The sequence below is a fragment of the Corvus kubaryi genome, unplaced genomic scaffold (genome assembly GCF_017639235.1).
Source record: "Corvus kubaryi isolate FWS band 111438036 unplaced genomic scaffold, C.kubaryi_AGA036_p1.0 37398, whole genome shotgun sequence".
Taxonomy (NCBI): Eukaryota; Metazoa; Chordata; class Aves; order Passeriformes; family Corvidae; genus Corvus; species Corvus kubaryi.
In genome coordinates this window covers 54201371-54214150 of record NW_024581137.1, presented here as the reverse complement: position 1 = coordinate 54214150, position 12780 = coordinate 54201371, and the positions used below count along the sequence as shown (strand labels likewise).

Genomic DNA, 12780 nt, shown 5'->3' with positions numbered 1-12780 from the left:
CGCAAGCTGGAAAAGGCTGGACGTGGTCTAAGAGCTGGAATACCTTTGCAGTGTGGACAATGGGTTTGATCCTTAAAGGCTGCAGTGGTGGCAACCAAGGGGTTCATGGGATGGTCACACCTGGCCAGACCCTCTCTGCCATCTCTGAACTGGGTTCACTCTCCTAGCCGGCCCCAGGAGATGATCTAGCTTCAAAACTGAAAGGGAAGGGAATGGAAGACTGGGTTTCCAAAATCTGGGTTATTGAACAAGAAGGGAGCTGGGGCTGCCATGGCAGGGGAGTTGTCAGGGAGCAGGCAGGATAGGAAGGAGGGAGCAGGGAGGATGGGAAGGAAGGCTGCTCTCAGCCACCACTGCCTCAAACACTTGTTCCATGATTCCTGAGGCTGCCACCAGCATCTTGTGTGCACTGGGGGAAAATCACAGACTTTCTGTTCCTCTTGTGCAGGATGAGGCTTTTTGACTTCCCTTCAGACCTGCCCTCTTTGCTTGCAGCATGAGACAGATGTGGTAGAGCGTCTCTTGCTGTGTGCAAGTGCACAGCTCCCAGCAGCGCAAGCTCCCTTTGGGGCCCGGAGATGTTGCTGGAGAATTAATCCAGAGGAATATTTGCACCCCAGCCCTCAGTGTAGCCTGTGCCCATGGAGGGCCCCTCCTCTTCCACTTGCAGGTTTTCCTTGCAGCAATTTGAAAAGCGAGGGGTAGGAGGAGGGAGGGAGAGAGCATTAGTGGAACAAATGCTCCGAAAGCGGTTCCAAAAACATTTCCATCTTCCGGCAGAATAGCAGCTGTGGCATGTCCTACGCTGTGTTCGGCGTAATGGTCACCAGCTGTGAGGAACTGCTTTTTTACTGACCAGAGCATTTCCTTGGGGCTGCAATGGATACCAAACACCTCCAGCTCCAAGTTTGGCAGGTGCCCGGAGCTGGCTGGGCCTCCCTTGCGCTTTGCCAAGGAACTCCTGGAGCTGAATTTTCCCCATGCCACCCCTCTGCCCACACTGCCCTCCAGCCTCCAAGCAGCAACAATCCCACTCAGGATGGGAGAACTCGTGCTGAGCTCTCCTTGCCCAATGCTCCCCAAAGCCAAATGCACACCAGCCCTAAAGCCCCAGTAATTAAAGGACATTTAATGAGGTAATATCCAAGATAAATCATATGGCAATAATAATTTAAAAATAATAAAAGCTAAGGCTTTTATTTCAGGAAGATCTTTTGAGGAGGGGGGCTGGATATAATCTTTTTGAGTGCTCTATTATAGGCTCTGAGTTATAAATAAATCCATATTTTAACATCTGGGATTCATAACATCTTGCTGACAGTCAAATCTCATAAAAGATGTGGTGACTTCTACAGATGTGGGAAACCTCATTCAATGAGCTGCATAACAAAGGAAATCTAGTTCTTTTTCATTATTTACTGTTAAATCTGTGTCTCTCTGGCTCCAGAGAGGGAGAAAAGCTGTGGGGTCACCCGTTCTCAAACACACCCTTGCCAGGAAACTGAAGAGCAACAGCATTGCCTGAAAGCCGGGGGTGAAACCAGCACTCTGTGCATTGTGGCCTGCCTGCAAAGGACAGGATTTTGATCCCTCCTTGATGCTCCAGGCTGGGTGTTCATGCAATAACAAGCAGTCTCTGGGAAGCTGGCAAATGGTGGGGGATGAGAAGGTAAACACTGCCTGGGCATCAAAGACACTAAGATTGGCACAAATCCCCTCAGTCTCAGCGTGGGATTTTAACAACGTGAAACGGGGGAAAGGAAGGGAAGAGAAAAGCAGGACACCCCATCTCCACATCTCCAAACTCTCCTGAGCAACCAGCTCCTCAGTGAGGATGTAACTAATCAAGGCTACAGCTCCAACACTTTACAATTAGCTACAATTCCAAAGGAAGGAGGGGAAAAGGCTGAAGTATTTTCCAGCAAAACTTACTAACAGCAGCCATATCCCCACAAACTACACCCAACATTGCACTGTCACAGGCGTTATGGCAAACTGGAATCTCCTTTCTACTGGGTAAACCCAAAGAAAGTAAACAGTTTATTATGGTCATGTTTAATTTGGGCTTATACAAAGCTGGAGCACTGCAGCCTATGTTTAATGCATTTGTGGTGGTGGGGATTTGTTTTTTTTCCCTCCCCAAATAGCTCATTATTGATTTTCCTCTTAACAAGTGCTCTTGTTCTGACAGTCCGTCTCACTCTCTGTGTGCAGACTGAGAGGTTGTAATCTCCACGTCGGCGATACCTGAATCCTCTGGCCATGGGCATGGTTATGTTTTCACTAAAATAGGATTATGACCTATTAATCAATAAAGATGAAGTGGGTTAGCCAAGCTGTGACAAAGACGTGATTATTTTGCATGGCCCTGGAGAAGCAGGCAGGTGCCAGGCATGAAAGAAAACAGCATCTCAGCGGCCTCATCCTCGGTTTTCTGTGTCCAACAGAAACGGGTGGTGTACGAAAAAAAAGAGTCCCACAAAGAGCTGCTGTTTGTGTTTGAGTGATCAGTCTGCTCCTTTGTCAGGACCCACACAGGAGGAGATGCTTCCCTGCTTTTCTCGGTGCCAAATCTCAAAGCACTTTATAGCAGAGAATAGAAATCTCTGTATTTGACAGGGGGAAACTGAGGCAGGCAAAGGTGGTGGGATTTGTTGGTGAGCCTATAGGATATGGGAGCCAGGGCTGGATAACAGAAAATAGGCTTTGTGAGTTTAGTGAGTCCAGCCCAGCTGGCTGCATTGTGTGACTCGCACTAAGGGGCTGGCAGGACTAGAGCTGAGCTAAAGCACTGGAACTATGAACTTCCAAATTTTCAAATATTTGGATAGCCTATAAAAATAACTTTAAGCTCCTAATCCCTCTCTATCAAATGGTATAATTTTTTTTTTTCCTTCTTTTTGGTTTCAACCTTCCTTCTCTTTTGGTTTTGCTAAAGCAGCCTCAGCTCTGACATCATCTGAGAATTTCATTTAACAAAATGTTTTGAATCATTTGTGCTGGTTCTGGTGACTCTGCCAATGGAAACAACCCCTGCAGCAAGTGATTTTAAACCTTGAATATGATTTTTTTTTCCCCTCCTGTAGTTACATTCGGAGCAATACTGTTCCCTTGACTTCTGGCCAAATGACCCAGAGGAAAGGGTCACTCTGGGATGTCAGGAGAACAGAGTTTGCACAGGCTGGAAGAGCCCATCTCACGACAGGGCAGCTTCCACCCATGTCCCTGTTCCCTCTGAGTCCTCCTGGGTGGGTAAGAGGAGGATGAGAAAGGACTGAGGGAATGTTTGGGCATTTTTGGGGCTGCATCACAAAGTGATGGTGAGACTCACAACTGGTAAAGGGAGAGGGCACAGGTGGGAAGAAAAGCTGTGACCAAACCACACTCTGTACCCACCAATATTATGTTTTATTATTATGACAGTGTTTGCATGTTCTGCTAACCAGCACCACTCCATAAATTGATGTTCTTATATTGGGCTCTCCTTTATCCTCTTTTTAATGGTCATGGAAGTAGGAGCACCATGTCCAGGAACCAAACAAAGCAGCGATGCAGGGTCCCGTCCTGAAGGCCACATTTAATGCTCAACAGCCTTCAGATATCAAAACCAAGCAAAAAACCCCATTGTGGCCTTCAGATATCCCTGAGGCACAACTGCCAGATGTCCTCCTTGTCATGAGGCACAAATATTCGGTGCTTGAGGTTGTCTTCAGGAAGCAGGAATGTCCTTTGCAGATCCTTGATCCTCCACAATGTGTCTCTGACCTACCAAACACAAAAGGCAGACATTAAAAACCTCTTCTTAAAGATCAGGACTGGGGGAATTAAGTTATAGGTTATTTCCAAACGAAATGCTCCCTGAGTCCTTCTGAGCCCCAGAACCACCCCATGAGACCTTCGGGTGTGGTACCTCTGTTCCAACAGCAAAAAAGACTCCAAAAGTGGAGATGTGGAAGATTTTATGGCACCATTGTGGCTCTAGTGATATTATTTGAAGCAAATGCAAACACACTCAGGCTTATAATAAGAGGGTGTAATAGATAGTAAGTGCAAATGACTCATTCACCGAGATTTTCCAGGATTAGACAGCAGCAGAAGGACAACAGCTGTGTAAAATGGACTTTAAAAAATAATCTTCTAATAAGATTTTAATAAACCTGTTAGTAAATTATAATGCTTGACTTCAAGAACTATTTCTCCCCTGCAGTGTTCCTCTGTGGAGTTGAAGCTGTGGTGTTCTCCAGAGTGCATGATACAACCTTGACTGCACCCCAGGCAGGGCAGAGATTCCTCAGGTCCATGGACTCCTCAGGACCATGGACGAACAGAAAATCACACCTGTGGGGAGAAGCTGAGCCCTGAAAACCTACTTCAGGTCCCCTGCAACATTAACTTTCTGAATTAAACTTGACCTCCACTTTTATACTATTCTTGAAATCTTTTTCTTTCTGTTGCCTTGAGTGGATTCATTTCCAAAATAAAATAAATAGTGTTTTATGAAAGAAAAAGGCTGCTCTTTTCATTGCACTCCAGACTGCATGTAGCCAATGCTGGTTTACCAAAGCCTTCCCCTAAATCCCACGTCTGGGCACGCATGTGCACATTGCCCATGCAGGGAAACTGCCACAGTTTTGGTCCTTTTCTCAGCAGTCTGTCTCATGGGGTCAGGTCATTACGTGGCAATCTTGGCTCTTGCTTGGAAGAGAGAACTCGTTTTTGCAGCTGCCACAGTTTGGAAGAAAATCCTGTATGTGCAAATGTTTAGGAACTCAAAAACCAGAATGGAAACCAAATGGACTCAGGTTTATTTCCCCTCTGTAATCCCCTCTGAGTTGCAGCATGGTTGGGTTTAAGCTGGACTGGCCAAGCTGCTCCTATTTCCTACGAGTTTGTGGGTATTTCGGCCTCAAAAGAGCAGTGTTCATCTCCATTTCTCCCTCTGCCTCTTGTTAAGTGAGGTGTCAATAATTTATCCTGTTGTCTTACAGAGGTTTCTACCAACCACAGATGTCACCGCAATGTACACATTATGTTAATAAGTGTATCTGTAAGTGTGTATAACTTACATCTTCATTTCTACTCTTTGGGGAAAGTTGAGGGGCAGAAGCACAAATGCAGGTTCTCAGTTTTACAGGATGATTGGGGAGAATAACCTTCATGTGCGGTGAGATGCATCAAACCCCAAATCACCCACCCTGCTGCACTGGGGGCAGGCTATGTTGTGGGGCTGTCTGGCTCCCTAAGACCTTTGCAGCGTTAATGGGGCACTGTGTGAGCCAGGAGGTTTTGTCCTCCAGGACAGTTAGCACTGCAGATTTAGGAGATTTACATACCCCTGACAGAGTGTCCCAAAAAAGTGAGATGCCCCCTCATGCAGGGGCACGAGGCCAGCTCAGCCCAGCATTGCCTCCCAGAGAAGGCTTGAGTCACACTACCACTACCCCCATGATGTCTGCCACCCCTTTTGTGGGTTTTAATTCATAGCAAGGAGTGCAGTGGCTCTGACAGAGCAGCCCCAGCAAGGCAGGAGGTCTCCCTGTGCCCCAGTTTCTGCCCGTCACACCCCACATGAGGTCAGGGGGTGCTGAGATGGTGGGGGCACAGCAGGAATCTCCTCCTGCAGACTCAGCAGCAGACAGCTGAGGGCTGTGTAACCTTTCAGAGCACAGCAGCTGCTGCTCCGTGAAGAGGAGCCAGAGCTGAACAGCATCTCAAGGCAAGTGCAGGGTGCTGGGGGGCCAGCGTTGGTAGGGAAGCTGAGGAGGAAAAAGCCAGATCAGTCACAGATTACTTAAGCAAAACTGATGCAAGTGGCTCCCGACTGCAGATGGGAGGACAGGTGGATGCTCCCAGGTCCTCTGAGGTCAGGCCTCCAGGTTTTGAAGGTCATCTGTTTTGGCTGGCAATGAAATTACCAAGGGCTCAATATTTTGCCGTAAACTATTCAGTGGGGGTTTTCCCTTGCAGCTTCCACCTCGCAGGGCAGTGCTTGTCCTGCCCGAGTACCTGTGTTCAGTAGGTGCCTGCAGAGAGGGTTTAGGATTCCTACAGAAACCCCTGAGCTGCTGCATGGGGTAACCCAGAGTCTCTGTTTCTGGAGCTTTTCCCCTGCACTGATATCAGGGCAGCTTGGCAAGAACTGGTTTAGGCTCAGCCTCAAAACCTCAGGCCTGTGCCCCCCCTTCTGCCTCAGTTTCCCACTGGTAAAACTGGGAGGTAAGAATCAGGATCTTCTTCCCAGGGAACAATGAGGCCCAGTTACACTGGGAACACCAATACCCCTGGACATGGCAGCTCTGTCAGTGGCCTTGATGAGAGTTAAAGAGCTTTACAGCAGATGAGAATTTGGCTCAGAAGTCCCAACACTGACCACAAGGACTTTGGGAGCATGACCTGCCACCAAACCCATACAGAACATGCAAAGACAAATAATAATTAGCTCTCTGTACCTAATTCCACACAGTTGCCCTTTTCAGGGTAAGTTTTTCATGCTACCAGGATCTGACTCTAAAACCCAGTGACCCTGGGTGTCCTGCAAGTGTCAGAAGGATAATGACAGCTCACAGATAAAACCAGCACACAAATGTGGCCCTGGTGCCCTTTTGATAGCTTCCATTTTTAAACAAGCACCATCATCTAGAGGTCTGGCACTGAGGAGAAAGCACTGAAGCATCACCTGTAGCCACTGTGGCCACCAAATGCTGCTCCAGCTCTTGGTGACACAGGAGAAGCATTTTTTAGCTGGGAGATTGGCTGTGATTTCTGTCAATCAAGTAAAATATAAAGAGATGCACACACACCTACCTGTGTATACATAATTTTCACATGTATTTTACTCATGTTTCAGTCCAGCTCAAGCATCCTAAGAGCTGCTCAGGGGCAGCAATGCCCCATACTGTGGGCTTGTGAAAACCTTTGTTAGAGGAGAAAATTGAGCTTTAGTCATACTGTTATTTCTAATGGATTTGGATCCTGACTTCTCTGCTCTGAAACTCTTTACTCTTAAGGAGCCACTGCAGCCCTCTCCTGTGCTGGAGGTTTCACCCCAGCACTCATGGGGGCAGGTGTGCAGCACCCCAGATGTTCCCATTCACAGTCCAGCCCATTTGCTCCAACTTTGCATCAAAATAGGATCATGCCGAGATCCCGGATTCAACTCATCAGCCTTTGCTGGAGGCAGGGGGGAAGTAACTTTTTCAGACAGCTCAGGTATTTCCTCCAGAGCTTGTCTGTCACATCACTGCAAATATGTCTGCTCCAGATGGTTTTTGCTGGTTAAGAACGGGGTGTGACGAAGGTTTAGGGTGCTTCTTGCAAGGAGGGCAGCGGCTGGTGGGGCCTTGCAGGCAAAAGCCAGACACAGCGAGACTGGAGTTGCGATGTTGCCATTGTGAGCCACCAAAGTGACAGGGCAGGGGCTTACCAAAGCTCACAGGGAGACACTGGCAAGCGCAGGAAATGAATGCCCAGCAGTGTCTGGCCAATCCCATCATCCTACCCAGCTCAGGGTCTAGAGCAGCTTCACTGCAAAGTGACAAAAAGACAAAAAAAACCCACTTTTTCTCTCTAACTGCTGTCACCAGCCAGCCCAACAGAAGTGAAATAACCCTCTCACCCAGTCTCCCCCATAGTTTACGATAAAGAGCCTTTTGTTGCAATTTAATTTGCGAACTTTCTCTTCTCTGCCATTCTCATGTGCCACGGTTCTGGAGACTCATATAAGTATTTTTACAAGAAACGCTTTCAGACAAATAAGTCTGGGGAGGTTTGTAATTTCTATTACCTCATGGCGACTCCATTGATAGACAGCAGCACACCTTGGGAGAATTAGAGAGCATAAAGTAATGGAGGTTTTTGTCCTCTCAAGACAGAGCTGTGAGTGCTGCCTGGCTCATGGCCAACACCACCAATTACCAACCTGGAGCAGGAGACAGGTCCTAGTGCTGAAAAACTGCAGTTTTCCAACAGGCCTGGTAATGATGGAGCTGTGCTGTGAGCTACTATTTCCTCCTGGGCCTGTTAGGCATCCAGGATTGTGCAGGTTTTGGCCACCTCCATGTTTAGGGACAGCTGTTGTCCTTTGGGGGGAAAAGGATGGAGTTTGTGTTGCTTCCTTTTGCCTTTGCTGTCACTCACAACTCTTCCCTGGCTTATTTTTACAGAAGCCCTTTCTGCCAGGAGACAGCACATACAGTCGAGCATAAAGAAGCAATTTTGGAGGCACTGTCATTGGCAATTATGCTTGAAAGCCAGAGATTTAATTATTGTGTGAGAGTGATACCCTTGAAAGAGAAATTGCAGCGGTCCCATCACTTGAGACGTTTCAGCGCTAAAACAGACGACTCACGAAATGTCAAGGAGCGAAAAACGCAGCACTCCTGTGCTTCCCACCTCCAAACCCTGGTGTGAGGCTTTCTGATGGCACCAAAGTTAACTGGGAGCTGGGTTAATTGAGGACACAGGTGCCCCACTTGAATCCAGCTGTCTGCATAACGTGGGGTTTTGTCATACTTGTTTTCCTTGCCCGCTAACCATCGCTAGCAAGCGGCTGAAGCGATGCGGCGCTTTCCCAATTCCCATTTCATGCCTGCGTTTTAAATTAACGCTTATTCGCTCAGGGTGACAGTTTTTGTGTGTTTGTTGGGAATCTAACAATTATATCAGCGCTCACCAGCAAACAGGTCACATTCTGCATCTCTCTCAAGCTCACAGGGTGCCTGTGGATGTAGGAGAGCACTGAATTACCCTGTCCCGATCTCTACCAAGGACTGACAGCATGAAGAAAGCACATTTTGGTAAAAGTATCAATAATTACCCAGCACGTTCATAACACCACGGCACACGGCTTTAAATCCTATAGATGTGACTGTCTTAGAGCATCAGGTCAAAACAGGAGCAACTTTGCAGAAGATGGTGGAGCTGTGTTGGTCTAAAATCAATGAGGACCAGGGTCAGACAGTGAGCTGGGGACAAAGGGGGTGGTGCTGGACATCTGACTGCTCAAGCTGGGTTGGTTTAGCCATGGTTTCTTTTCCCATGTCCCTGAGTTGTCAGTCTGAGATGGGCTGTTACATTACCCAGCAACACAATCACAGCCAGATACAGCTGATAAGCCTTTTTAGAACTGCAGCAGGGATGTGACATAAAACTAGGAAAAAAAATTCCTATCTCCAAGCCCAGATATTCCTGATTTATGCATCCTTAAGCACCAAGAGGCTTTTAACCCCAGGGAAAGCGCTTCTCCCGCTGCAGGGCGAGCACGAAACCAGCAGCGAGGAGCTTGACATCCCGAGCTTGTCCAACTCACACCTCTTATCTCGCTGCTCGTGTATCGCGCCGAATCCTCCCCCGGTCCTTTCCCGCTGGGCTCCCCGCTCCCTGCGCTTGCTCTGCGGCCGCTGCTCCGTGCCAGGGCACTTATCCCTGCTGCGGCCGGTCAGCAGGGAATTTCCTCCCGCCGGAGCAGCGCTCGAGTGGCGCCCAGCCAGGGAAGGCAGGTCCGGGCCGCTGCTGCCAGCAGCCTTGCCAAAGCAGAGAGGGCTTTCCTGGGCGCAGGGGCTGCGAGCTGCTCCGGCTTTGCAGGGAGAGGATGCTCCTCGAGAGGTGAAAAAGCTGCGTTAAAAACCTTGCCAACCTGGCTCAGGGTAAAGAGAAACAGAAATTTTTTTTCTCTTTTTTTTTTTTTTTTCCTCTCTTTCTCATGAATTAATTTGTTGGAGGAATGAGGCTCAGAGAAGAAATAGCAAAATACATGTTGAGTCAAACTGAGATACTTCTTTTAACCTACACAGGAAAACATCTTAGATTGGTTGATGGTTATTTATCGTCTTGTGTAAGCTTCCAGTTATTGAGGTAGTAGTGCTTCTAGGTTGATTTAAAAAAAAAAAAAATTAAAAATTGCCGCTTTAAAAATAAGTTTTGTTTCAACTCCCCCCTCTCTTTCACACACACACAACTATGGGCAGTGTGGAGGCAGAATTGTTCATCGCCTGACTGAATCACTAAATAATTTCTGCCCTGTGTGGGACTCATATCTCATAGTGGCTTTACTTTCATCAAAACTATTAGAAGCAAAAGAGAAAATGTGTAACCCGGGGGTTGCTGGCAGCCTTTCCGGCTGTGTTCCAGGATATCCCCTTTCCCCCATACCCTGGGTTTCATTGCCAAACTCAGCTCGGGGAGGGCAGCAAATGACCCCCCCTTCGTCCCACAGACACCGTGTAGAGGCAGGTGATATTGTAGCCTGTTCTAGTCCCATCGAAGCTCTCTGGACCCCCAGGGGCTGTGTGGTGACACCTCCCTGGCGCCAGGACCCATTCTGGGCTCAGCCCAGGGGGACTGCGGGGCTGGCGGGGAGGGTGTAGCCTGTGAGGCAGAGGAAGCGAGGAGCCAGTGTACAACCTGAACTTGGCCACCCTCGACCCAAACCCCAAAGAGGAAAGCCTGCACGCATGACTTCTTCCTGTTAGGAAATATTAATCATGGCCATGTCCAAACATGGTAAGTGAAACCTCAGGGAAACCGCTCCTTCGGCGATCGAGGGCTGCACGCTGGGATATTCAGGAAGGCCCTTGTGCCTCAAAGACAGGACCCACCCGTCATCAGGGCACCACCTTGAATTATGGATTACCTCCCTGACATTTCCATATTTGAAGAAAAAGCTGAGCTCATCCCTCCCGTGCCTCTGTACCCAGCTGTTGTTTCATGGGCTCAGGAGAGAGACACAGGGTGAGTGAGCCAGGTAGAGGGGTGAAGCACCTGGAGAGAAGAATCAACCACGTACAGCAGGAAAATCAGCTTGAGGATGTTCTCAGCTCACCCTCGCCCTTGCAGTGTTGTTGTTGGGGTGACCAGTAGGGATGTCCTGCCCACAGGAATCACTGACACACACAGGGGCAAGGCCAGAAAATCCTGATAGCACCACTTCCCATGAGACACCTGTGTCACAAAAAAATAATGAAAAAGACCATGAAAAGCATCCCAAGAGGTTTACAAGTAAAATAATGTTCCTGGAAAGAAGCGTCAGCACTCTGGCTTGCAGCACTGTGTGGGCAGCCTCTGGGAGCCAAGGAGCCCACAATGGAGCACGGGAATAATCCCACACACCCCAACCCAGTCTCATCCACCTTCTTAGGCAAGGCAAATCCAACATGACTCCCAGGTCTGCATCCCAACCACCAGGGACCAAAGTACTTTCTGGGGCCAATTCTTGCTTGTGGGCAAAGCCCTGCTTTTGGACCTCAACCCATAGTGGAGGCCAAGCTTCTCCTGTGGAACTCAAGCACACTATAGGGCTCAAATTCCTTGTGGGGGCCACATCCTGCTTGTGGGACCCCTAATCCCTGTGGGACCAACTATCCTGTAAGGCTCAAATTTGTTCCAGGCTCCAAGCCTTGCTCATGGGTCCCAAATTACCTGTGGTGTCCAAATCTGTTCTGGGATCCAAGACTTGCCTGTGGGTCCCAAACCACTGTGGGGTTCAAAGCCCTTGTGATGCCCAAAATCTGTTTTGGGGTCTGAGTTTTGCCTGTGAGTCCCCAGCCCCTTGTGGGCTTCGAGCCCCTTGAAACAGCCATATCCATGCTGGGGTTCAAGTTGTGCCTGTGGGTCCCAAATCCCAGGCAGAGACCCAAGCCATTTGTGGGGTCCAAAGCCCTTTCAGAGCCCAGCCCTACCCATGGGTCCCAAGCTCCCCGTGGGACTCAAATCTGTTTAGAGTCCAACCCTCAGTATGGGTTGCCAAACCTTTGCATGGCTCAAATCCCCTGTGGGACCCAAATGTGTGTCAGGGTCCAGGTTTTGCCTGTGGGTACCCAACCCTTCGTGGGCTCCAAACCCCTTGAAGCACCCAACCCCCTTTTGGGGTTCACACCTACTCCGGGTTCCCAAGCCCCCTGTGGTATTTAAATACGTGCTAGAGTCCAAGTTGTGCCCATGGGTCCCTAATCCCAAACTTTTGCAGGGACCCTAACCCTTTGAAAGGTCCAAAACCCTTTCAGTTCCAAGCCTACTTGGGGGTCCCCAGCCCCCGGTGGTTCCTGAATCTATTTTGGGGTTCAACGTTTGCCATGTAGGCGTTCAACCCTTAATAAGACCCAAAGCTCCTGTTGTGCCCAAACCTATTTTGGGGTCCAAGTTTTCCCTGAGGATTCACAACCCCTTGTGGGCTCTGAAGCCCTTGAAGCAGCTTCAGGGTCCACAGACTCCTGTGTGCCCAAATGTGGTTTGGGGTCCATGCTGTGCCTGTGGTTCCTCAGCTCCTTGTGAGACACAGCTTCCCTGTGGGACTCAAATCCATTTTGGGGTTCCCAGCACCCCGTGGCCACTTTGGGGTCCAAGCAGTACCAATCCCTCATAGTATAGACACCCCTCTCCAGGATCTAAATCCATTTGGGGTCCCCAACCCCAAGCAGTACTCAGACCCAGTTTGGGGTCCACGCTGTGCCTGTGGCTCCCCAAGCCCTTGTGGGACACAGCTTCCCCGTGGGACCCAAATCTATTTTGGGGTCCTCAGCTCCCGGTGGTACTCAAATCTACCTTGGGGTCCAACCTGTCCCTGTGGCTCCTCAGCCTCTGGCGGGACACAGCTCCCCGCGGGACGCGCAGCGGTGCGGGGCGGTGCGGGGCGGTGCGGGGCGGTGCGGGGCGATGCAGGGCGGTGCGGGGCGATGCGGGGCGGTGCGGGGCGGTGCGGGGCGATGCGGGGCGGTGCGGGGCGATGCGGGGCGGTGCCTCCCGCCGCTCCTGACTCAGCGCCCCGCCCGGCGGGGGCAGGAAGCC

The 12780-nt window shown here is 49.6% G+C and overlaps 1 long non-coding RNA gene across 2 annotated transcripts; it reads right to left on the bottom strand.

The window, feature by feature from the left end:
• Nucleotides 1–3389: 3389 nt before the first annotated feature.
• Nucleotides 3390–12662, bottom strand: LOC121672057. Of its 2 annotated transcripts, none has more exons than XR_006018753.1 (3): nt 12538–12662; nt 10759–10938; nt 3390–3765 (listed from the first exon to the last, which is right to left on the bottom strand). It is a non-coding gene; the product is annotated as an uncharacterized LOC121672057 (long non-coding RNA). The 2 variants fall into 2 exon arrangements; XR_006018752.1 differs by having other exon boundaries at nt 10784–10938.
• Between the last annotated feature and the right edge of the window lie 118 nt (nt 12663–12780).